General features: G+C 52.5%; 2 protein-coding genes and 1 pseudogene across 4 annotated transcripts in view; 2 read left to right on the top strand and 1 right to left on the bottom strand.

The window, feature by feature from the left end:
* The window catches only part of LOC137463965 (zinc finger protein 208-like), a 1,270,300-nt gene that overhangs the window by 929,564 nt on the left and 318,080 nt on the right, over window positions 1-22,656 (top strand). The gene's annotated exons all lie outside the window — the stretch shown is intronic.
* LOC137463966 (zinc finger protein 271-like) overlaps window positions 1-22,656 on the bottom strand; it is a 1,077,684-nt gene that overhangs the window by 938,006 nt on the left and 117,022 nt on the right. The window lies entirely within an intron of this gene.
* Window positions 1,718-22,436, top strand: LOC137463985 (olfactory receptor 14I1-like; annotated as a pseudogene).

Below are 22,656 nucleotides of genomic sequence, written 5' to 3'. Positions count from 1 at the left end.
AGCCCCACTGAGTGTCAGCACAAAGCTCTCAAGGGACTCGTTAAAGCAGATAATTGGGGCCATGATTGCACAAACCTCTCACAGAGTCTGGATCAAAAGGGAAACACCAAGTACCTGAAAAGAACTGAAGTACCTTGAAGCATTAATGAGCCCCACTGAGTGTTGTCCCTGACAAAGCCTCTCCAGGGACTAATTACAGCAGATAATTGGAGGCCATGATTGCACAAAGCTCTCAAAGACTCCAAGGCAAAAGCCAAAGCCAAAGTGCTTTGAAAAACCTGCAGTCCCTGGGAGCATGAAGGAGCCCCCAGGGCCATTCCTGAGCAAGGCTCCCCAGGGACTCCTTCCAGCAGATCCTTGAGGCCACTGGGATGTGGGCTAGGGGGGGATGTGAGGGAAGGACAAGGGGCTGACAGTGCCCAGCCTGGCTGGGGCTGTGCCAGGAGGCCCCAGTGCCTCAGGACAAGGTGTCTCCTGACAGCCCTTGGTGGCACAGACCCTGCTGTGCCCCAGGGCACCAGGACTTGGCTTCTCTTTGTCCCCACCTGTCATCAGTGCCTCCAGTTCTCTGCTCTGCCTGGGGCCTGGGGACACTTTCTCAGTCGTGTCCCTCAGTGGGACCCATTAAAAGTCAAAGACACTTTGGAGTTGGATTCTGACTTGGAGCTCTGGAGAGGTTTCTGCAGCTCCCTCTCAGGGCCTGATGTTCAGGGCCTGAGCACAAAGCCCCAGAGGGTCATTAAAGTCCTTGTGCTGTGTCTGTGCTGCTGAGCTGGGCCGGGCTCCTGGCACAGAAGGTGATCCTGGCAACCAAGGAGAGCTTCAAAAGCACATTTCTCTGGATGAGCAGCTCTTCTCCCAGCCCAGCAGGGTTGGGGCACTGCCTGCAGCCAGCCCGGGCACAGCACAGAGGCACAGAGAGCTTCCATCAGTCAGGGCTGGGAAGGTGCTGAGAAGTGCCTGGGGCAGAATCCCTGGCAGCCCTTGGCACAGGAACCTCTGGCTGCAGGACAATGCAGCTGCAGCTCCTGGAGTGATCTCCTACAGCTGGAACATCCCAATGCCCACAGACCCTGTGAGTACATTCTCTGATCATCTCTTGTGCAGAGCAGCCAGGGGTGCCCATGGCTGTCCTGCAGAGCAGGGTCCTGCAGCCAAGGGCGCTGTGCTGGGCCAGGGACTCTGCTGCCTGCCAGGGACAGCTCTCAGCCGGCCCGGGGAGCTGCTCCCAGCACTGGGGTCAAGATCTGGGTGGAAAGAGACAGCTGGTAGGGTTTGGAAGTGTTCTCCATGTGTGGTGAGGATGCTGCATTGTTCAGGACTGCTCCCAGCACGGGATTTAACTGCAGAACATTTCCAAGTATATTATATGGGAGCTCAGCAAGGCAGGGGCTGCATAAAAGGGAAAATCTTGCTTTTTTAATCTACTGATCTGTGTGGACTGGATGGGAAATTGCACATAGATATTCATCACTCAGTTCAGGCTGAGAAAAATAAACAAGTTTTCTCTCAGGAATCAATAAACCAGGCATTGACAGAAATCAGCACAGGGCCCCTCACGGGCAGCATCAGTGTCACTTCTCCAGCCTCCTCAGGGTTGCTCTGACGTTGCCATCAGAGCCTGCAGAGCCAGAGCTGCCCCTGGGCAGTGCCTGAGCTGGGGGGGTCTGCAGGGCAGAGCTGAGCCCCCCGGGCTGGGCTGGGCTCTGGCAGCCCTGGCAGGGCCCAGCCCTGGGCACAAGGAAGCAGCTGCTGGCAGGGACAGCTCCAGGCAGCAGAGCCCTGGGCAGGCAGGGGGGGGGAAAGTGTCCCCCAAGCTGTGCTGGGATACTTAAAGTCCTTTCCAAACCCAACTATTCCATGATTACTTTCCTTACAGATCCCCATGTGCAGCCACAGCCAATGTCCAACAGCAGCTCCATCAGCCACTTCCTCCTGCTGGCACTGGCAGACACGCGGCAGCTGCAGCTCCTGCACTTCTGCCTCTTCCTGGGCATCTCCCTGGCTGCCCTTCTGGGCAACGGCCCTCATCATCAGTGCCGTAGCCTGCGGCCACCACCTGCACACGCCCATGTTCTTCTTCCTGCTCAACCTGGCCCTCAGCGACCTGGGCTCCATCTGCACCACTGTCCCCAAAGCCATGCACAATTCCCTCTGGGACACCAGGACCATCTCCTACTCAGGCTGTGTTGCTCAGCTCTTTTTTTTTGCCTTCTTCATCTCAGCAGAGCTTTCCCTCCTGACCATCATGTGCTACGACCGCTACGTGTCCATCTGCAAACCCCTGCACTACAGGACCCTCCTGGGCAGCAGAGCTTGTGCCCACATGGCAGCAGCTGCCTGGGCCAGTGGCTTTCTCACTGCTCTGCTGCACACGGCCAATACATTTTCCCTGCACCTGTGCCATGGCAATGCCCTGGGCCAGTTCTTCTGTGAGATCCCACAGATCCTCAAACTCTCCTGCTCAAAATCCTATCTCAGGGAACTTGGGCTCCTTGCTGTTGGTGCGTGTTTAGCTTTTGGCTGTTTTGTGTTCATTGTTTTCTCCTATGTGCAGATCTTCAGGGCTGTGCTGAGGATCCCCTCTGAGCAGGGACGGCACAAAGCCTTTTCCACCTGCCTCCCTCACCTGGCCGTGGTCTCCCTGTTCCTCAGCACTGGTGTATTTACCTACCTGAAGCCCCCCTCCATCTCCTCCCCATCCCTGGATCTTTCACTGTCAGTTCTGTACTCGGTGGTGCCTCCAGCCCTGAACCCCCTCATCTACAGCCTGAGGAACCAGGAGCTCAAGGCTGCATTGTGGAGACTGATGACTGGATGGTTTCAGGAACATTAAACTGCTGGCCAATTTCTGAAAATCACTTGAAATAAAAGTCATCTTTGATACTTCTTGTTGGTTTGGTTGTGGGTTTGATTTTTTCCTTTGCCTTAGTTTTTAATATTGACCACAAGGAAATGGCATTGATTTTGCCATTTCTCCTTTTGTTTCTCTACACCTCCCCTGTGGCCACAGACTGTGTCAATGAGGGGCTGTGCTCATGGTGGCTTTAAAGGAACTGAAGGATCTCCCAGCAGAGTTTTCGGCAGAGATGCCCTTTTGTTGCCTTCTCTGGAGCTGCAGCAGCAATGTCTGTGTGCAGAGCTGGGGGCAGATCAGTGCTGGCACAGCAGCTGTGCCCAGCAGCAGCAGCACTTGGTGTTGCCAGTGCTGCTCCCGTGGCCCTGCCCCGCTGCCCTGGTGGCCCTGGTGTTGCTGCAGGGCCTGAGTGCTCTCGGGGCCGGGCACAGTCCTGGGGGTGGCAGTGCCGGGGCTGCAGCAGGGACAGCCCATGGGCACTGCTGGGGCAGCGCTGACGCCTCAGGCCAGGGCCTGGGGGCTCCAGGCTCCTTGCCCAGGCTCTCTCAAGAACACGGCCAGGCCAAGGCTCAGCACAGAAAACCCCCGTGAGCAGCCCCAGGCTGGCCGTGGGCAGGCTGGGGGCAAACAGCATGGCTGGTGCTCTGCAAGGGCCCTGGGGGAGACGGGAAGGAGCAGCAGAGCAGGGGCTGATCCATCCCCAGTGCGCTGGACAGCCCAGGGCAGCGTCCCAGAGCGTCCTGATGGAGCTGCCAACAACATCCCCCCTCTGCAGCCCTGGCCTCTCCCCCAGCTCACACAGGTGCCGCATCCTTGCAGGCACAGCCATGGCAGCGCTGGCTCAGGAGCCCCTGTTTGCATTGCACACAGCAGGCGGGAGCACCCCCATGCTGCTGCTGTGGGGACATGAACCTGAGGGAGCACAAATGCCATCAGCCCCTGGGACCAGGAAGGGCTGGGGGACGCCAGGGAAACCACTCAGCTTTGTCCTGGCCTCTGCAGTCAACAGGAATGTTTGGGAACGGCCATTGGATAGCAGGATCATCCCAAAAGTGCTGCAGGAATTGTCTGCAGGCTCCTGCAGTGCCTCGTGCTGCTCCCTTGCCAGAGGCAGCCCAGGCCAGGGGGGCACATCTGGGCTGCTGTGTCTGGCTGTGGGGCTGCCTGTTCTGGGCAGTGAGGAGGGGCTGCAGAGGCTCTGCAGGACTGACAGGATGGGCTTTGGGGCTGTGAGGAGAAGCTGAGGGACCTGGGCTGCTGCAGCTTCTGAAGAGGAGGCCCAGGGCTCCTCCTGCAACTGCTCCAAGGGTGGTTTCAGAAAATCCCAGAATCAGCAAGGCTGGAAAACACCTTGGAGATCATCAAGTCCAACCTGTGCCCTGACACTGCCTTGTCTCCCTGAGCCTCCTCTTCTCCAGGATAAACAACCCCAGCTCCCTCAGTCGCTCCTCACAGGACTTGTGCTCCAGACCCCTCACCAGCCTTGTTGCCCTTCTCTGGAAACGATCCAGCCCCTCCAGGTCCTTCCTAAATTGGGGGGCCCAGAACTGGACACAGCACTCGAGGTGCTGCCCAACCAGTGCCCAGCACAGGGGAAGAGTCACTGCCCTGCTCCTGCTGGCCACACCATTCCTGATCCAGGCCAGGAGCCATTGGCCTTCTTGGCCACCTGGGCACACGGCTGGCTCATGTCCAGCCTGCTGTCCATCAGTCCCTGCAGGTCCCTTTCTGCCTGGCTGCTGTCCAGCCACTCTGTCCCCAGCCTGTAGCTCTGCAGGGGTTGTTGTGGCCAAAGTGCAGGACCTGGCACTTGGACTTGTTAAACCTCACCTTGTTGGATTTGGGCCCTGGATCCAGCCTGTCCAGGTCCCTCTGCAGAGCCCTCCTGCCTTCCAGCAGATCAACACCCCCAGACAACTTGGTGTCACCACAGTTCCATGAGGCCCCAGAGTGTCCCAATGGTCTCCATGATTCCATGGGGCCTCCCAGTGTCACAATGTCCCTCTGGTGTCACAAAGTCCCTTGGATCCTTGGGCCCTGCAGTGTCACAATGGCACCGTGGTGCCCCAGGGCCCTGCAGTGTCACAATGGATCCTTGGTTCCATGAGGTCTGGAAGGGCAGCAATGCTCTCCTTGGTTCCTGCTGTCTCCCACACCTCCCACTGTCAGGCTATAGAAGGACACCTGGCTGATGAAGGGGAGTGGGAGTGGGTACCTACTCGAGGAGGTAATAATAAAAATCCCTCCCAACCCCCTCTCCCAAGCCAGGTGCCCCTTCAGATTCGGTATGATCCCCTGGATCTGGAGAGTCAGCCAGATGGTTTAGAAGAAAATTATCTGCCCAGTGAACCTCCAAATTATGATTCATCTGTGAGACAGATCAGCACCTCCAACATCAAAAAGGAAAGAAGGGTAATCGTGGTGGGTGACTCCCACCTGAGGGGAACAGAGGGCCCCATATGTCGACCAGACCCACCCCACAGAGAGGTCTGCTGCCTCCCTGGGGCCCGGGTACGGGATATCACTGACACACTGCCTGGGCTGATTCAGCCCTCTGATTATTGCCCACTGCTGATACCCCAAGCTGGCAGTGATGAGATTGAAAAGAAGAGTGTCAGGGCAATTAAAAGGGACTTGAGGGCATTGGGTCAGGTGGTTAATAGGACAGGGGCACAGACAGTCTTTTCCTCAGTCCCTTTGGAGTCTGAGAAAAATGGTGAAAGCAATAGGAGAGCTCACAAAATCGACGAGTGGCTGGAGGGTTGGTGTCATGGACAAAATTTTGGATTCTTTAATCATGGGGCAACTTTTACAGCAGCTGGCCTGCTTGGACCAGACGGGCTCCATCTTTCTGTGAAGGGCAGAAGAATTTTAGCTCATGAACTGTCAGAACTTGTTGAGAGGGCTTTAAACTAGGTCTGAAGGGGAAGGGGATGCAGCTGGGTTGTCTGGAAGCAGGCTCGTGGGTGGTAAGCCTGAGTTAGGGGTGAAATCAGCAGCCCAGCTGAGGTGCATGTACACCAATGCACACAGCATGGGTAACAAACAAGAAGAGCTGGAGGCCATGGTGCAGCAGCAGAGCTATGATGTAATTGCCATCACAGAAACAGGGTGAGACAACTCACATGGCTGGAGCGCTTCACTGGATGGTTGCAAGCTCTTCAGGAGAGACAGGAAAGGGAAAAAGGTGGAGGGGTGGCCCTTTACATTAGGGAGGCTTTTGATGCTACAGATGTTGAAACTAATGATGATGGAGTTGAATGTTTATGGGTGAGAACTAGGGGGAAGGCCAACAAGGCTGACATCCTACTGGGAGTCTGTTATCATCCAGCTAGCTGGGAAGAAGAGGTGGACAACTCATTCTATAAGCAGCTAGAGAATGTTTCTGGATCATCAGCCCTTGTTCTTGTAGGTGACTTCAATCTGCTGGACATCTGCTGGGAACTCAATACAGCAGAAAAGAGGCAGTCCAGGATTTTTTTAGGGTTTGTGGAGGACAATTTTTTTGTCGCAGCTGGTGAGTGAGCCCACCAGGAGAGGGATTATGTTAGATCTGTTGTTTGTAAATAGAGATGGGCTGGTGGGAGATGTGGTGGTTAGAGGTCACTTGGGGCACAGTGATCTTGGAATTATAGAATTCTCAATATTTGGTGAAGTCAGGAGGAACACTAATGAGACTTTTACATTGGACTTTGGAGGGCAGACTTTGGCCTACTTAGGAGACTTATTCAGAGAGTTCCTTGGGAAGCAGCCCTTAAAAACAAAGGAGTTCAGGAAAGGTGGGCAAGCTTCAAAACAGAGATCTCGAGGGCACAGGAACACACTGTCCCTCTGTGCCAAAAGACAAGTCAATGAGGCAAACATCCAGTTTGGATGGGAAAGGAGGTTTTGAAGGAACTTAGGAATAAAAGGAGGATGTATCATCTTTGGAAGGAGGGTCAGGTCTCCCAGGAAGTAATTAAGGGGCTTGCTGGGGCATGAAGGGAAGAAATTAGGGAGGCCAAAGCTCAGTTTGAACTTAAAATGGCAGCTTCTTTAAAGGATAATAAAAAATATATAAATATATCAATGGTAAAAGGAAGGGTAAGACCAACCTTTGTTCTTCATTAGATGTGGAAGGGAATTTAATACCTGCAGATGAGGAGAAGGCAGAGGTGCTTAACGCCATTTTTTGCCTCAGTTTTTAGTGAGAAGATGATTTGCCTTCAGGACAACTGTCCTCCTGGGCTGGTAGATGGTGTCAGGGAACAGAGTGGACCACTGTTATCCAAGAGGAGGCAGTCAGAGACCTGCTGAGCTGCTTGGATGTTCATAAATCCATGGGACCAGATGGGATCCACCCCAGGGTGATGAGGGAGCTGGCAGATGAGCTTGCCAAGCCGCTCTCCACCATTTACCAGCAGTCCTGGCTCACTGGTGAGGTCCCAGATGACTGGAAGCTGCCCAATGTGACACCCATTCACAGCAAGAGTGGGAAGGATGATCCTGGTAATTCCAGCCCAGTCAGCCTGACCCCAGTACCTGGTAAGGTCATGGAACAGTTCACACTGAGTGCCATCACACAGCACTTCCAGGATGGCCAGGGTGTCAGACCCAGCCAGCAGGGGTTTAGGAGGGCTAGGTCGTGTTTGACCAACCTGGTCTCTTTTCATGACCAGGTGACCCTCCTGGTGGATGCAGGACAGGCTGTGGATGTGTCTATTTGGACTCCAGCAAGGCCTTTGGCACTGTCTCCCACAGCACACTCCTGGAAAAGCTGCAGCCCACGGCTGGGCCAGGAGCACTCTGTGCTGGGTTCAGAACTGGCTGGATGGCCGGCCCAGAGAGTGGTGGTGAGCGGTGCTGCATCCAGCTGGGGACAGTCACCAGTGCTGTCCCTCAGGGCTCTGTGCTGGGCCAGCTCTGTTCAATATTTTTATTGACCACATGGATGAGAGAGGATTGAGTTCTTCATTAGTAAATCTGCAGATGACACTGAGCTGGGAGTGTGTGTCCATCTGTTGGAAGGCAGGAGGGCTCTGCAGGGACATCTGGAACAGTTGGAGGGATGGGCAGAGTCCAATAAGATGAAGTTTAATAAATCCAAGTGCCCAGACCTGCATTTTGGCCACAATACCCCCCTGCACAGCTCTAGGCTGGGGACGGTGTGGCTGGACAGTGCCCAGGCAGAAAGGGACCTGGGGGCACTGGTCGACAGCAGGCTGGACATGAGCCAGCAGTGTGCCCAGGTGGCCAAGAAGGCCAATGGCTCCTGGGCTGGATCAGGAATGGTGTGGCCAGCAGGAGCAGGGAGTTCATTCTTTCCCTGTACTTGTCACTGGTGTACTTGGCATTCTTCCCCTGTACTAGCACCGTTCCTCGAGTGCTGTGTCCAGTTCTGGGCCCCCCAATTTAGGAAGGACATGGAGGGGCTGGAGTGTGTACAGAGGAGGGCAACAAGGTGGGTGAGGGGTCTGGAACACAAGTCCTGTGAGGAATGACTGATGAAGCTGGGGTTTTTTAGCTAGGAGAAGACTCAGAGGTGACCTTATCACTCTCCACACTCCCTGAAAGGTGGTTGCAGTCAGGTGGGGGTCGGTCTCTTTCCTCACAGCAACTGACAGAACAAGAGGACAGTGTCTTAAGCTGCACCAAGGGAAATTTAGGTTGGATATTAGGAAAAAAGTTTTTTATGGAAAGGGTGATAAATTCCTGGAATTGTCTGTCCAGGGATGTGGTGGAGTCACCATCCTGGGATGTGTTTACAAAATGACTGGATGTGGCACTCAGTGCCATGGTTTAGCTGAGGTGGTGTTAGGGCATGGGTTGGACTTGATGACCTTAAAGGTCTCTTCCAACCCAACAATTCTGTGATTCTGTGATTGTGTGACATCACAGACCAGGTTGTGACATCATACAGTTGGCTGTGACATCCCTGGTTTACTATGTGACATCACAGAGCAGGCTGTGACATCAGAGCATGCCTGTATGACATCACAGAGCAGAGCAAGCTGTGAGGTCAAAGAGTGTGCTTTAACATTATAGGGTGGCTGTGTTCCATCACTGAAGGTGTTGTGACACCGCAGGGTGGGTCTGTGAGCCCACAGAGGTGCTGTGTGACATGTTAAGTGAGTTCTGCCACCACAGAGCAGGCTGTGACATCACAGAGCAGGCTGTGACATCACAGAGGAGGTTGTGATGTCACAAATTCGGCTGTGACATTACAGGCTGGCTGTGTGACATCACAGAACGGGCTGTGAGGCCACAGAGAAGACTCTGCCATCAGAGAAAAGGGCTCTGTGACATCACAGAGCAGCTGTGTGATGCCACAGAGAAGGCTGAGACAACAAAGAGTGGGTTGTGCCATCACAGAGCTGACTGAGAAATCACAGAGCAGGCTGTGACGTCACAGCGAGGCTGCATAACATCACAAAGGTGGCTGTGCCATCATAGAGCTGGCTGTGACATCACAGAGTGTCTGTGACATCACAGGCTGGGCTGTGACATCACAGGGCAGATTTTGTGATATCACAGAGCAGACTGGGACCTCAAAGAGCAGGCTGTGACATCACAGGACACCTCTATGAAATCACAGGTGGCCTTTTACATCTCAGAGTGGGCTGTGTGACATCACAGGGGCTGTGTGACATCACATAGGGCTGTGTGACATCACAGGGGCTGTGTCAGGCCACTGGGGAGGTCACTCCACCCCAGCCCCCCCCCCCTCCCAGTTCCCCCAGAGAAGTCCAATGCTGCTCGTGCACAGCGGGGTCCCCTGTCCCCCCGGGTCCCCCCCGCCCCTGGCGCCGCAGCCTCCCCCAGAGGATGTTCCACGAGATCGACCCCAGAGCCTGACACGGGGACGGGGGCTGGGGCTGTGGGGAGTGGGACAGGGGGACAGGGACCCCCCAGCAGCGTCCCCGTGTCCCCCAGGGCCAGAACCTGGGCCAGGGCTCCTTCACCCTGTTACCAACGAGGGCTTGAGAGCGCTGAAAAAATCCCCAGCAAGGGATCAGCAAAAACCAGATTTAATATTAAGTGACAGCACCACAGAGTTCCTTGGCAAGAGTCACTCTGCTCCTGACTGGACACTTCAGGCACACCAAGGAAACAAAGCAACAACAAAACCAAACAGAATGCAGGCAATCAAACCAGAAATGAGCCAAGTATTGGGGCTTTCCTTCCTATGGAAAAGAACTGTCCTTCTCCTGCAGGTACCCATGGCTACAATTGGGATTTCCACCTCCAACATTGCCTGTTGTGACAGACTGGAGGAGATTGTTGGCTGGAAACATTTCATGTGTGGGGAGGAAGGGGCAGGTCCAGCCTTGCCCTGCCCTGGAACCCCAGCCCTGCCCTGCCCTGGAACCCCAATCCCCCCAGAGCCTCTATCCCAGCCCAGCAGTGTCTGCCAGTCCCTGGCAGAGCACAGGCAATGCTCCACAGCCACCTCTGGAGCCCCCAGCCCAGCTCCTGAGTGACCAAATGACCCCAAGTCCCACCTGGGGAAGGGCCCAGGAACACCAAGGGGCATTTAAGGCTGAGTACAAGGCAAGCACACAGCTTGGCCCTACCTCCTCTTGGAATTTGTCTGAACATCACTGGAATCCAGGAGTTGGTAGCTCTCTGTGTGCTTCTCTAAATCTTATTTTTCTCTCTTTCTGTGTCTACTTCTTCTATGTCTGTCGTCTTGCAAATTTTGATTAACTTAAAACTGAACAGTTTGTGAAGTTGAATGGGCCAAGTTAATGCTTTGAGAAGCATTTTTTGTTGGTTGAATGTTGTATAAGACATTTTGCCAAAGTTTCTCTAATTTTTTTACAGTTCCCCAAAAAAGGTTTTGTTCTTTTCAGCTCCTGAGAATCTCTTCTTGGTATTTCTCCTGTTCATCCAACTCAGAGGACACAAACAATTGTAATTCCTTTGAAATGTCTCCTTGAGAGAGTTGTTTGCGGGATGGGGGTCAAGGCTTGTGTGTCCTGCTTGGCACAGTCCAGGCAGGGCTTTCACAGCCACATTCCACACTCCATTTCCCAGCTGGAGCCGCTGGTGCCTCTGAGTTCTGCTGCCCCAGCCCCAGGGACGCTCTCCTTGTCTGCCCATTCCCCCACGGTCTCTGGGCAGGGATGGCCTCAGTGGGAGCTGCTGACATCCTCAGCAACTTGGAGGCTGCTGCTGAATTTTACTGCTCCAGAGGCTTCTTTCGCCTTCAGCTCTTCAGTTCAGGAATTCAGTGTCCCAGAGCTCATTAACATTCAGAACAGATTAACAAGTGAAACCTCTGGGAATAATGTAAGTTTTCAAAAAATTTTGTGGTTAATTAGCCCAATTACAGAAGCCTCTTCAAAGTGAATACACTAGATTTAAAAAGACAGTGAGAAAAGATTTTTTGGTCCTGTTTAGGTTTCTCTTCCCTGTTAATACACTGATATGTGCACTCTCCAATTGACACTGAATCCAAGTACCTCCTCATGCAGTTGGAATAGATATGAAAATCAAGACCCTTCATTGCTGACAATCAGTCAGACTCTGTCCCTACCCCCACCCCACCATTTCCCCCATCCAAGCCCTGGCACTCAGAGCAGCCTTGTGCAAATCTGAGCTCCCTCCAGCCCAGGCTGCACCTGCAGGTTTCAGCTCCTTGGCTCCAACTCCCACCTGCTTTCCCTGGAGAAGGAGCTGCCCGAGACACAGAGGGATGTTCATTTCTTGTCAGCCAGCAAACCCAAGGGAAGGCACAGCTCCACCAAATGCAAAAGTCATTCCTCTGCTGGATATTAAATCCACTTTGCACAGCAGACAGTCTCAGAGCAATGGAAAACACCTTCTGTGCCCAGCACAGATCCCAAGGCCCCCCAACCCCTCCCTGCCCCGATTCTGCCCAGAGTTGCTCTTTGCACACACGAGTCACAGGCTGAAGTCAGGAGCTCCCTCCATGCCCAGAGGGAGGAAAAGAGGGAAAGTGGATGAAGAGCTCTCCTGTGCAGAGCCAAGGTCCAAGTGCCCCTGCAGTGGGAACCACAACTCATCAGGTTTGTGTCCTTTGGGTTCCGGGATGGTGACACTCAGAGGCACAGAAAGGTTTCCTGCCAACAAACACAAGTTGAACATTTGAACAGTTTAATAACCACCACAGCTCTTCCCTCAGCTCTCTGTGATGTCCCAGCAGCATCTGACATGTCCCCCATCCCCAAGGGATTTCTCTACAGGAACAGTTTTAGACAAAGACACAAGAAAAGGTAATTCTATGACAGATTTAAAAATAGTAAGATATAATTCATATTTATTTGAACTTCAGAAAGATTGGGCCACTCCCTGATGTGCAAAGCGTGGAACCAGTCCATTGAGAGACATTTGAAAGACCAGAAAGCATCTGGAGGGGGAAATCTGGGTGCAACGTGAAGTACATAGATCCACCTGGTCTAGTGCAGAGATGTTCTTAGACATGGCCATTTCAACAGGAGAACTGGAAACACCTGAAGGAAGAGGGACAGGAAAGAATAAACAGAATATTGGTGACTCAAGGAGATGGGAAGATCAGTATTTCTTCTCCTTCTGCCATCAGTACATCAGAAAATTGCTGTTTCTTAAAAGTACTGAAGTGATGCAGATACTAAAAATGTCCTTGTATAATATGAAATGTACAAGTATTAAAACCTGTGCCCCTTTCCAGGCAGACACCAGCTGTGTGCCCATGACCAGGAAGTGCCACTTGTGCCCTGAGGTGCCGAGCTGGGATTGGATCTCTCAGAGAGGAGCTGAGGGAGAGCAGAGCACCTTGCAAGCTGCAGGTCCCTGCCAGCCCCGCAGGGCTCCTGTGCCATCAACATCTGCTCTGCTCCAGCCTGAAACAGGGCCCAGCATGGTGCCGGGACCATCAGAGAGCTGAGGTGTGTGCTGGAATTCAATGCCCTCCCCATGGCGCAGCAGCCCTGCATTTCCCTGCTCCAGCCTTGGTCTCCAGCACAGCCATGGAGGCTCTTTGGGCTCCTGAGTGTTCCTGCTGTGTCCATGCCCCCAAGGGCACAGAGCAGCCTCCTCTCTCGGGCACTTGCCTGTTTTCCATGCCTTGCACAGGCGCTGGCCCTGCCCCACAAGGCCTGGGCTGAGTCCTGCCCTGCACGCTCAGCCAGGCTGGGATGGACACTGATGGTTTCTGTGCCAGGCTCTCTGAGCCCAGCCCAGCTCCCTGCAAGCTCTGCCAGCTGCCCTGAGCTCTGTGCAGCACCAAGGGCCTCTCCCCAGCACAGCCCAGCCGGCTCTGGCCCCACAGCTCTGCTCAGCCCAGGCTGCTCTGGCCACTGGCCCCACGGCCTCAGCCCCTGGCCAGGGCACAGCAGCACCTGCAGCTCAGCCAGGACTCAGCCCCAGCCATGGGGGAAGGGGCTTGGCCAAGGCCAAAGGAGGCTCCCTGGCTGCCCTGCTCCCCTCGGGCTGAGGTGCTGAGAGCTCTGCAGCCCCTGCTGCCATCCCATCTGCCCAGGCCAGCACAAGAGCCCGGCCTTGGGGCCCTCCAGAGCTGCTCCTGCTCCAGGCCCAGGGCCCATCCCAGAGCTGGGGCAGCCACAAAGCTGTGCCCATTGCTGGTCATTGCTGCTCTGATGGGGATGGATCCTCAGCCACTTGGAGGTTGCTAATGAATTTTACTACTCCAGAGACCTCTTCTTTCTTGAGCTCTTCAGTTCAGGAATTCAGTGAGAAAAGCTCATAAACATTTGTTCAAAACGCCCAAGACAAGAAAAGCCCTTGGGAATAATTGAAGTTTTCAAATCTTCTGTAATGAATTAGACAGATTTCAGTAGTGTATTTAAAGTGAATATACTGTTTTGAAAACTATGCAGAGAGAACTGTTTTGTCCTGTTTTCTTTTCCAGTTTTTCCTGTTTAGAGATGGATATCAGCAATGTCCAATTGATATTGACCCCCAGCACCTCCTAATGCAGTCTGAATAAATGTGAAAATCACGACCCTTCATGGCTGACAATCAATAACACTTTATCCCCAACCCCTCCCCACCATTTCCCTCATCCAACCCCTGGCACTCAGAGCAGCTGAGGAATGGAGTCACACCCAGGGGTGTCCCCAGGGCTCAGGACTGGGGCCATTTCAGTGAAATCTCTTTATTGCTGATCTGGACGAGGCCATCGAGGGCACCCTCAGTCAGTTCCCAGGTGAGCCCAAGCTGGGTGGGAGTGTGGCTGTGCTGGAGGGCAGGAAGCTCTGCAGAGGGATCTGGACAGGCTGGAGCCATGGGCCCAGGACAATTGGATGAGGTTCACCAAGGCCAAGGGCCAGGTCCTGCCCTGGGCTCACAACCACCCCAAATCCCTGGCTGTGCCCTGCCCCTGATCCCCACAGCCTGTCCTGTTTCCTTCATCCCTGCATTGCCAGGGACTTTCTGGGACAAGGGAGCTCTGCTCTGGGGATGGAGGGAGGTCCAAGCGCCACCACTGGAGTGGGAACCACAACTCATCAGGTTTGTGTCCTTTGGGGGTCAGGAACTGGTGAGAGTCAGAGGCACAGAAAGTTTCTCTTCATGGCCAACAGACCATGGTTGAACAGGACATAATTTAATAACAATCACACTCTTCCCTGAGCTATGTACAACATCCCAGCAGTGTCTGATGAGTCCAGCATCCATAAGTGATTCCCATACTAGAACTGATTTTAGACAACCGTGGTTCTGTGATAGAAATAAACACAATTAATTTCTTGTATCAGAATGGTTGTCCTGCAGCCGGGGCAAAACAGCTCAAACAATTCCTGATTTCCAAAGCTGTCAGTGGTGGATGGCGAAGAGATGTCACAGAGCCCTTTTCTATGATGGCAGAGTCTTCTCTGTGGCCTCACAGCCCGTTCTGTGATGTCACACAGCCAGCCTGTAATGTCACAGCCGAATTTGTGACATCACAACCTCCTCTATGATGTCACAGCCTGCTCTGTGATGTCACAGCCTGCTCTGTGGTGGCAGAACTCACTTAACATGTCACACAGCACCTCTGTGGGCTCACAGACCCACCCTGTGATGTCACAACACCTTCAGTGATGGAACACAGCCACCCTATAATGTCACAGCACACTCTTTGACCACACAGCTTGCTCTGCTCTTTGATGTCATACAGGCATCCTCTGATGTCACAACCTGCTCTGTGATGTCACATAATAAACCAGGGATGTCACAGCCAACTGTATGATGTCACAACCTGGTCTGTGATGTCACACAATCACAGAATCACAGAATTACTGGGTTGGAAGAGACCTTTAAGGTCATCAAGTCCAACCCATGCCCTAACACCACCTCAGCTAAACCATGGCACTGAGTGCCACATCCAGTCATTTTGTAAACACATCCCAGGATGGTGACTCCACCACATCCCTGGACAGACAATTCCAGGAATTTATCACCCTTTCCATAAAAAACTTTTTTCCTAATATCCAACCTAAATTTCCCTTGGTGCAGCTTAAGACACTGTCCTCTGGTCCTGTCAGTTGTTGTTAGGAGAGAGACCGACCCCCACCTGACTGCAACCACCTTTCAGGGAGTGTGGAGAGTGATAAGGTCACCTCTGAGTCTTCTCCAGGATAAACAACTCCAGCTCCCTCAGTCATTCCTCATAGGACTTGTGTTCCAGACCCCTCACCAGCCTTGTTGTCCTTCTCTGGACGCGCTCCAGCCTGTCCATGTCCCTCTTAAACTGGGGAGCCCAGAACTGGACACAGCACTCAAGGAACGGTGCCAGTACAGGGGAAGAATGCCCAGCACACCAGTGCCAAGTACAGAGGAAGAATGACCTCCCTGCTCCTGCTGGCCACACCATTCCTGGTCCAGCCCAGGAGCCATTGGCCTTCTTGGCCACCTGGGCACACTGCTGGCTCATGTCCAGCCTGCTGTCGACCAGTGCCCCCAGGTCCCTTTCTGCCTGGGCACTGTCCAGCCACGCCGTCCCCAGCCTAGAGCTGTGCAGGGGGTTATTGTGGCCAAAATGCAGGACTGGGCACTTGGACTGGTTAAACTTCATCTTACTGGAAACCATTCCAGGTCTCCCTGCAGAGTCCTCCTACCTTCCAACAGATGGACACACACTCCCAGCTTAGTGTCATCTGCAGATTTACTAATGAAAGCCTCAATTCCCTCAGCCATGTGGTCAATAAAAATATTGAACAGAGCTGGCCCAGCACAGAGCCCTGAGGGACAGCACTGGTGACTGTCCCCAGCTGGATGCAGCACCGCTCACCACCACTCTCTGGGCCGGCCATCCAGCCAGTTCTGAACCCAGCACAGAGTGCTCCTGTCCCAGCCGTGGGCTGCAGCTTTTCCAGGAGTGTGCTGTGGGAGACAGTGTCAAAGGCCTTGCTGGAGTCCAAATAGACACATCCACAGCCTTTCCTGCATCCACCAGGAGGGTCACCTGGTCATAGAAGGAGACCAGGTTGTTCAGACACGACCTGCCCCTGCTAAACCCCTGCTGGCCGGGTCTGACACCCTGGCCATCTGTCACGATCCGCTTGTGCGGGGTGTCGCGATGGTTCTTTTCGCCAATCCCAAAAGTGCAAAAAGGCAAACAACAAGGGACTATCAGTTAATCACAACAAATGTACCTTTATTAAGGGCCAAAACAGTAAATGCGATAGTGGGGATCAGAAAGGAGATAAAAGGATAGAGAGAGAGAGAGAAAAGGGGATGGGAATAGCTACCAACACAGGTGAGATCCTCACAATTATAGTCCACAGAGGAAAGAGGGGGGAACATGCAGGACAATGAGAGTCTATTGTAATTGCTGTGGGGGAACAGGTGAGTCCACTGAAACCACCAAGGCAGGACGAACACAATGAAGAATAAGTCCGTTGGAATTACTGAAGAAGAACAGGTCGTGTCATTAGTGGTTTCCCCACTCCCTGTGGTAGGGGTCCCAGTCTCAGTCCTTAGGAAGACAGTTTTCCATCTCCATCCGTCTGTCACAGTAGTAACGGGGCAGATGAGAGGTCTTCAGTGAGAGACCACTAGGGACACCCCAAAAGTTCATTCGGCTTCAGGAGGAGAGTGGGCAAAGATACACCAGGCCGTTCCTTGCTGGGTTCATGCCAGGTCCTTGCCAACTCCTTGCCGAGTCCTTGCCAGGCCTTGTTCAGAACAGCTAACGTAACGGTGCAGCACCTGCACCTGCACTGCTGCTCTCTCCAAGCCGGAACTGCAGTGGGGGAAGGGGTTTCTCCTCATGGCAATCGGTAGGCAAATGTGGGGGCTTCAGACGGCCTCTTACACCTTCCCCGAGCTGTCTGCAGAGGAATCCACACCAGCCCAGGCCGGGCTGGTTAGTGGCCGGTCAGTTCCATTGGCTGGACGTGGCTCGGGACACTTCCCTTGGAGCCTCTTCAGGGAGGGAACGCTGGGGCTGTCATGGCTGGGGTGTCACAGGCAGGGGAACGCTGGGGCTGTCAGTGTTGGGGTGTCACAGACAGGGGAACGCTGGGGCTGTCACCGCTGGGGTGTCACAGACAGGGGAATGCTGGGGCTGTCAGTGTTGGGGTGTCACAGGCAGGAGAATGCTGGGGTCTGTCTGCAATATGATAGGACATTCTGCTTCTCAAGAAATAAAGAGGGGATGGACCCACACAATGAAAGAAAAAAGGGTTGGTTATAGGATGTATCAAGAAATACCACAGGAAGGGTAAAATAAAGGTACAAAATCTAAAAAAAAATTAAGAGTTCTTAAGAGCACCAAATAAGTAGAGTATGGAATAGTTACATGGGTTCAAGGGAAAATTCACATGTAGCTAAAAACAAAAATGTAAAGTTTTTAAGAGAAAAGCACGAATTAATGTATTTATATAAAATACGTATTGTTATGTGTATTTTAGATAATTCGTGCTTGTGAGAAATAGATGTATGAAATATGTTATATTGGTAAGAAATATTCTGTAAGTTTTTTTAAGCACCCCAGCCGGGGGCGGGAAGGTTGCTTCACAGTATTTCAAAACCGCAGCTGGCAGCAGGGAGAAAAGGACCTAATTTGCAAACGAATGGATGTGGCGGATGAGTAACGCATGATAAGTACCTGAGAGTGAGATAACCAGAACCATCAGGGAGATACATCTGAATACCGAACTCCAGGAACACATGGACGGGTTCTGTTCAACTTGCCACAGTGAAGGAACTCCACATGAATAGGTGCAGCCCAGAAAAGAAGAAAGAGACTTTGCCTCAGGCAAGAAAAACCATCTATAAATCACTTGGACAGAACAGTCGGGGTGAACATAGGGGACCCTATGCTGCAGTGGTCAAACCTGTGTCTCACCCAGCGCCAATCCCGGGCTCGGCACTGACCTTTTTTGATAGTGGCTTTTCATTGTTATTCTCTAAATTTATATTTGGACAATTTAATCAACTTTCTTTAATTAATAAATTGGATCATTCATTTATGACACCCCTGAATTCCCCATTTCCGGACATCAGGGCCCCCTGCTCCCCTTTTCCCCGCCATCCCATGGCTCCCAGCCTCCAGACTTCCCCTGGGCTTGACCCTGGGACACCCTGGAACGCCTTGGACCCCAATTGCTGCCTTTGCCAGCCCCCAGCCCGACCTTTGTGCAAAACCAGAGACCCCCTGAACTCCCCCTTCCCGGACACCCCGGGTGTCCCCTTCCTGGTTCCCCCTTTTTGGGAAACTCTGGACTCCCCTTTCCTGGGCTTAAGGACCCCCTGGAATTCCCTTCTACCTCTCCACATCCCTGCCCCCCATTTCTGTGACCCTGAGAACCCCCTGCACCCCCATTCCTGAGAACTGACACACCCTTTTATCCCTTTGCCCGGCACTCAGACCCCCCTGCACCCCCTTATCCGGCACCAACACAACCTGTTCCCGGCCCCCCACCTCTCCCAGCCCCCAGCCCCACCCTTTTCCCTGACCTGGGACCCCTGGGCCCCCATTCCTGCCTTTCCCAGCCCCCAGCCCCTCCTTTCCTCACACTCAGGAGCCCTGGCACCCCCTTTCCTGGGCACAGGATTCCCTGGACACCCCATCCCAGCTCTCCCAGTCCCTGCACCCCCTTTCCTTGGCTCTGAGCCTCTGAACCTCCTTCCCAGCTCTGCCAGCCAGGACATTGGGATAGCCAGAGTTGGGATATTGGGATAGCCAGGGCCAGGATATTGGGATAGCAAGAGCCAGGATACTGGGATAGCCAGAGCCAGGACACTGGGACAGCCAGAGCCGGGATATTGAGACAGCCAGAGCTGGGATATTGGGACAGCCAGAGCTGAGATATTGGGATAGCCAGAGCCAGGATATTGGGACAGCCAGAGCCGGGACATTGGGATAGGCAGAGCTGGGATATGGGGATAGCCAGAGCTGGGACATTGGGATAGCCAGAGCTGGGATATGGGGATAGCCAGAGCTGGGATATTGGGATAGCCAGAGCTGGGATATTGGGATAGCCAGATCCGGCTCAAAGACAGGAACCTTGCAAAACCTTGGCCAAGTGTCCCTTTGCTGTGCTGAGAAGAGTAAAAAAAACCCCTCACATTTACCCTGACGCACAGCTCATGAGGGATCCCTGCACACCTTAGGAGAGGCCAGAAATATCCCTGTGTGCCTCATGAGGGATCCCTGCACACCTCAGCAGAGACCCCAAAATGGGGCAAGCACATTTCTCTCTCTCTCAAGATTTTTATGAAGGTGCACAGAGAGAAGTGAAAGAGAAAACAATTTCTATTTCTTCTCTTTGTTTTTCTCATGTGGAATGTGTTTGGAGAATTGTTTACCTAGAGCGAATGCCTGGTTGGATCACGGTGGATTGTTTGGGCCTGATGGCCAATTGGATCCACCTGTGTCTGGACTCCGGAGAACAGGGTCACGAGTTGTGAGGGAGTGAGACATGATGGTTAGAGAGAGTAGCATGTAGTTTTTAGTATCCTCTTTTATATAGTATATTAATGTATAATAGCATAATTATAATAAAGAAATCATTCAGCCTTCTGAACTAAGTCAGACATCATCATTCTTCCCATTGGGTTCGCCAACATCTACAACACATGCCCTAGAGGAAGTTATCCCAGGGAGGCTGGGACTAGATGATCTTTAAGGTCCCTTCCAATCCAGGCCATTCTATGACTCTGTATCCTGTCGTCCTTGGAACCACTGTGGAACTGTTCGCTGCCTTGCAGCAAGTCTTTAAGCCTCTGTCCAAAAATTAAGAAATATTTGTTGCAAATATTTGACTGCTGAGCTTTAAAGTGTTGACCATAGAGATCTGGGTACAGCTCTTTGGATACAGGCACAGCTGTTCAGGGAGAAAAAGGCAAGCAGAATGTGTGCTCCCTGGTGATGGGGAAGCAGGGGTAGTTTTAGCCTGCAGCTTGAATGACAGCTCTGAAGACCCACAGAGCATACATTAATTCCTTCTGTTCCCTCTGTCTCCCTTCCCAAGGTGGATGCCCAGCTGCAGGTTGTACGTAAGCTGGAGGAGAAGGAACACTTACTGCAGAGCAGCATTGGAACGGGAGAGAAGGAGCTGGGTCTGCGAACACAGGCCCTGGAGATGAGCAAACGCAAGGTGAGTGATGCCTTCGTTTCCTCTTGGGTTGTGAGGTGGAGCTGCTGCCTTGTGGGAGGCATGGAAGGCTCTGAGCTCTCACTGGGATTAGAGAACCTGGTATTCCCTGCTTTTGGATGAGTATATCAGAAGGCTGAGGAGTCCTGGAGAGAATTATGATTAAAGTACTGGAGACTGATGTTTTCCTTTGATAAGGAGAAGCAGGTCATATGTTTTTCTGTGTAACCTGTGGTGAAGAGAGAGACAGCAGCCAGATGAACTGGGGTCAAAGCTTTTGTAGCAAAGATGGGATAAGCAAAAGGAAATACAGCTGGGGAATGTGAACACTTTCAACAAATGCCTAAGACGAGTAAAGTAACCAGTGTTACCAGTAAAATAAGTCTAAGTTTAGAGCTGATGCTGCCTTTGTTGTTAAGTTTTAGTAGAAATGCAGAAATTACATTAAAACAGGCAGAAAGGAAAGCAGGAATATCCCTGTGAAGAGGAGCTGGGGAGAATTCAGCAGTGACCTGTGTTTAATAGGACAATTTGTGGTATTAAGGGCACTTGGTTATAAAGTCAGAAGAGAACTGGTGAAGAGAGATTGTTAGAAATAGGTATCGTGCAGTTCTGTCTAGTACAGCGATAGAACTGCCTCTGAACACTTTAATAGAGAAGACACGGAAGCTGGAAGGCTGAAAATAGGTTAAGAAGAGAATTGGATGATCATTGGTGTTTTTGTAAGAGATGTGCCTTGCAGTGTGCCAAGGTTTGGCTCTGCCCAAAGGACTCTTGAAGCTAAATGATTAGAACTTGTTGATAATAAGGTAAGAACAAGGGACTAGAGACCACCAGAGCTGTTCTTCTGTGTTTGGTCCTTATATACTGGTTTTCTTTCTCAGGCCATGGATGCAGCCCAGCTTGCAGATGATCTGAAGGCCCAGCTGGAGCTGGCTCAGAAGAAGTTACATGATTTTCAGGAGGAGATTTTGGAAAACAGAGCAACTAGAGGGAAGGAGATGTTCAACCTCAAAAGGGCTGAGGTATATACCCTATGCACAATCCTTCAAGATCTGTCTGCTTTAGTGTTCTTCTCCTTGTACACTGAGCTTGCAGAGGGTTTCAGCTGAACTGCTCTTGGTATCCAGTTTCACTTTGACTTTGGCTTCATCGGGTCTTGGCTCTTTCAGATTTTGTCCTCTGATAACTGACAATACTTGTGGCATCAGATGATCATGTTGTCTCTTGGATTATAGGGGATGAAATTATGGCTGGCATGACTTAGCCAGGTACACGTTCTCTTTGGTCCCTGAAGAAGCTGACAGAGAATGTACTGCTCCTTCGCTTGGTCTCCTGTTTTTCTGCAGGAAGATATTTCTAGGTTGCGCAGGAAGCTGGAGACCACAAAGAAGCCTGACATGGTTCCCAACTGTGATGAGATCCTGATGGAGGAAATCAAGGATTACAAGGTGAGTGTCTGTGTCCGTCAGCTTCCCTTTTTACTTTAGTCAGAAGGTGTGCAGGCACACTTTCAGTGTCTGACATCTCTCGTCTGTACTCTGGCACTGGAGAAACCACCTTGTCCTTCTGAGGGATGGAAGCACCTACATGTTGAGACATCTCTGAGCACAGCAGCTGGGCTGCAGGGCCCCTCACAGCTCTGTGTGTGTGTCTGTGCGTCTGTGTGTGTGTCTGTGAGTGTGTGTGTGTGTGTGTGTGTGTGTGTGTGTCTGTGTGTCTGTGTGTGTGTCTGTGTGTGTGTCTGTGTCTGTGTCTGTATCTGTGTCTGTGTGTGTGTGTGTCTGTGTGTGTCTGTGTGTCTGTGTGTCTGTGTGTCTGTGTGTGTCTGTGTGTCTGTGTGTCTGTGTCTGTGTGTGTGTGTGTCTGTGATGCAGGCCTGCCTGACGTGCCTGTGCTGCAACATGCTCAAGAAAGACGCGGTGCTCACCAGGTGCTTCCACGTCTTTTGCTTCGAGTGTGTGAAGACGTGCTACGACACACGGCAGCGCAAGTGCCCCAAGTGCAACGCGGCCTTCGGGGCCAACGACTCCCACAGGATCTACATCGGCTGAGGCCCTCTCAGAGCCCCTGCTGGTGCTGAGCCAGCCTCCTTCCCTCCCTCTCAGCTTCTGCTGCCTGAGCTGCAGTGTCTTCTGGGAGGAGCCTTCAGGGTCTCCAAAGAAATACACTCTGGATCTTGCTTCCTTTCTTGGCCCTGTCCCTTTGGTCATGCCCTCAGTTTTTGTGTGCTTTTTGTGCCTGAGAGGAAGTTTCCCATCCCTTGCTTTCACA

This window comes from Anomalospiza imberbis, chromosome 33 (assembly GCF_031753505.1).
Source record: "Anomalospiza imberbis isolate Cuckoo-Finch-1a 21T00152 chromosome 33, ASM3175350v1, whole genome shotgun sequence".
NCBI lineage: Eukaryota > Metazoa > Chordata > Aves > Passeriformes > Viduidae > Anomalospiza > Anomalospiza imberbis.
This window is presented reverse-complemented; position numbering and strand designations above follow the sequence as displayed.